Source organism: Nothoprocta perdicaria, unplaced genomic scaffold (assembly GCF_003342845.1).
Source record: "Nothoprocta perdicaria isolate Ctin4 unplaced genomic scaffold, notPer1 scaffold_98, whole genome shotgun sequence".
Lineage (NCBI taxonomy): Eukaryota > Metazoa > Chordata > Aves > Tinamiformes > Tinamidae > Nothoprocta > Nothoprocta perdicaria.
Window position 1 is genome coordinate 623,071 of NW_020456287.1, and position 2,922 is coordinate 625,992.

Below are 2,922 nucleotides of genomic sequence, written 5' to 3' on the forward strand. Positions count from 1 at the left end.
GAAGAGAAGAGAAGAGAAGAGAAGAGAAGAGAAGAGAAGAGAAGAGAAGAGAAGAGAAGAGAAGAGAAGAGAAGAGAAGAGAAGAGAAGAGAAGAAGAGTTTCACATCACAGTGAATGAGCACCGCCTCTACTCTGCAACAATTTTCCTCCAATATCCAGAAATTCACTCATAATAAGCCTTACAGAGTGCTACTTGTTTTATTCCTGGTTTTGGAAGTCCCTGGAACGAAGGTGGGTGCTGGCTGAAACTTTACCTTGAAGATACAAAGCTCTGCTGTAGTGCTGCCCACTCYCCTGCAACACATGCCCTTTTACACAGGTGCCATGTGTCTTAAGATGAGACATGGCAGATGCACAGGCAATTCCACCTTCAATCTGCCTACTGGCATAGAATGGGAAGAACAATAGCACTGGATTGTACAATACTATTGTGAAATTAAAGGCATTGGTGGTGATGACCCACTCAAGTGCTAGGATGTTCCTCTACAGAAGCACTCAAAGAAATTAATCATTTTAGATTTAATTGATGGTTTGGATGGCACACAATAAAAATAAAAGCCCTACTTAGGCTCTCAGCAAACACTGGGGACGAAACACTGAACAGCTGCTTAGGTGCCCAGGCCACAGCTGGGTAAGCACTTTGGTCCATGACACATCCTACCCCTCGCCTGGTCACATTCCCACAGCCCAACCTCTGCTGGGCTCTCACGGGGCTTTTTCTTTGCATGGCCATGTGGTGAGCCAGGCTGAGGGACTGATCCAGGACTAAGAAAAAGCCTCATGAGGATGAAAAAAAAATAAAGGCCAAGTGGTTTCCAGTCCAGTTCATGATCTTATAAAGAGCTGTATCAACACAAGAGAAGAAGGAAGGGTGCTAGAGCAAAAGGGCTGCTGAAGGAGACACTACAGCTAGGATGTTCCTCAGACCAAAGCCAGGATGAGACCACAGGGAAGGAGCTGCAAGTGTGTGATTATGTAATTCAAGGCTAAATCTTAACGGGTATATCCTCAGTAAGGTAGAAAGGACAAACTGTATTGATACAGATAAACGTTAGTTTTAAAGTTAGGCACACCCTGAGCATTTGACTTTAGCAGCCTGTGCTAGTGCTCCTATCACACAACATCTATTATAAAACAGTACTTGTTGTAATGCTATATAATGATCAGATTCTAAATCCATGCAGAACTTCCATCCATACTCCTACCTGCAAGGATCATCCTTGTACCACAGGATTATGTAGACTCCACCACTGACAAAACTAGCTAGAAGTAGCAGATTGTATTCCTARTTTTATTCAAAAGAGATGTAGTAAAAAACTGGTAGATCCTACAGATACTACATTTGGTAGGATTGGTGGAAGTCTAGAATATTTGGGATCCCTATTCATCAACATGGGGATCTTGCAGTCCAGAGCAAAATTTCCACATGCTCAGCTATGCAGAATGAGGTCTCTTCACTAATGTTCCTGAAGTGTGTATAATTCTAGCACCCTTTTAACACTTCTCATTTGTTTAAAAAAAGGGGAAAACAAGTTTCCATTTCTAATCACAACAACTACAGAAATAATGGAAACCGGTTATAGAATTTTAAACAACACAGGCAGTAGTCAAAGAGAGAACAGGACTTCCTCTAAGTCCAGTAGAGAGGAATGTTAATAAGTTTTTTGCTTTTTGTTTTATATCACTAAAGTTTACCTCTCCAAATAGCATTAACCTGTGCCTTTAGCAAGCCAGATGCAGTACTTTAATGTCCTCAGAAACTACTGACTTGGGCTTATCGCTGATTTCACCTCACTACTCAAATTACTCCAAGAAAGTCTTTATTCAGAAAAGCTTCCCTCAAGTTCAACGAAAGTTATGCCCCAGTACAGACTTTCCAAAGAGCCCCTTCTGTGGGAGCAGCGTGTCAGGTTGACAAGACCTAGTAACTCTAGAGAGACTGAATTTACACTGTTGAATTTGCACATGCACTTTCCTGTGGCAGCTCACACACATACACATCCTGCATCCATCCCTAGCAGCTCCCGAGGTTCTTATGCAAGTGGCTCTGCTCTCATTCCCCTGCATCGCASGAGAGAGCCTGTAGCTGCAGGCACTCAGCAGAGAGGAGCGAGAGAAATGATATATTGCAGATATTTTATTTTTGGAAACCACACTGTAAATAAAGCCATTTCCAGAGATATTCCATGGACACGGAGCGCCTGGTCGCAGAGCCAGTGCCTTATGTAACAGAAGGAGCATTGTTTAGGATGCCCTTTTTAGTTTTTTTTTTTTTTTTTTTAACAAGCCACTCCTGGTAACGCAGCTTACAAAGCTATAAAAAGCTAACGGCGTAACTATAGAGAATAAACACGGGAGTAGCTTGTGCTGAAACGGCTCCGGAGAGCTAGGAAGCCCAAGTTGCAGCGAGCCCCCGAACTTTATGTAATTCAGCGCTGAGCGCGGGCGATACTCACGGCGCGCAGAGGGTCCGGCGGCTCTACGGGGCCGCGTGCAGCTCCATGGCCAGGTGCTGAAGACAGCTCTCGGCCAGCCCCCGAGGCACCGCTCCGGCCCCCGGGGCCCTATGTAGCTCCCATTTAACCCAACTTGCTCCTCAGCCTTGACACGTGGCGGCGAAAACAAGATCCCGGCGTCCAGTCGCTCGCTCGTCTTCGGAGCTGTTAGCCGTGGCGGGGAAAAGGGAAAAAAAAAAAAAAAAAAAAAAAAAAAAAAGAGAAAAGAAAGAGTCACGTTAAGAGCAGCGCTCGCTGCAACACGCACTGGCTTCACCCGCGCTCCGAGCGCTGGAAATTTCCACTCCCCTCCGCGGGACTCGGGGCCTCGCTCGCCTCCTCCCCGTGCAGGGGCACTCGTGGGCGCGCRGAGCCCCGTGCCCAGTGCGGCCCTGGCAGCGGCCCCAGGATGCCAGGAGTTGCCAG

General features: G+C 46.2%; 1 protein-coding gene across 1 annotated transcript in view; it reads right to left on the reverse strand.

Annotated features, from left to right (window-relative positions):
• Window positions 1-2,675, reverse strand: part of CAB39L (calcium binding protein 39 like) — a 40,861-nt gene extending 38,186 nt beyond the window's left edge. Inside the window, exon 1 of the mRNA XM_026053327.1 lies at window positions 2,458-2,675. The gene's annotated coding sequence lies outside the window, so the exon portion shown is untranslated. The remainder of the gene's footprint in view (window positions 1-2,457) is intronic.
• Between the last annotated feature and the right edge of the window lie 247 nt (window positions 2,676-2,922).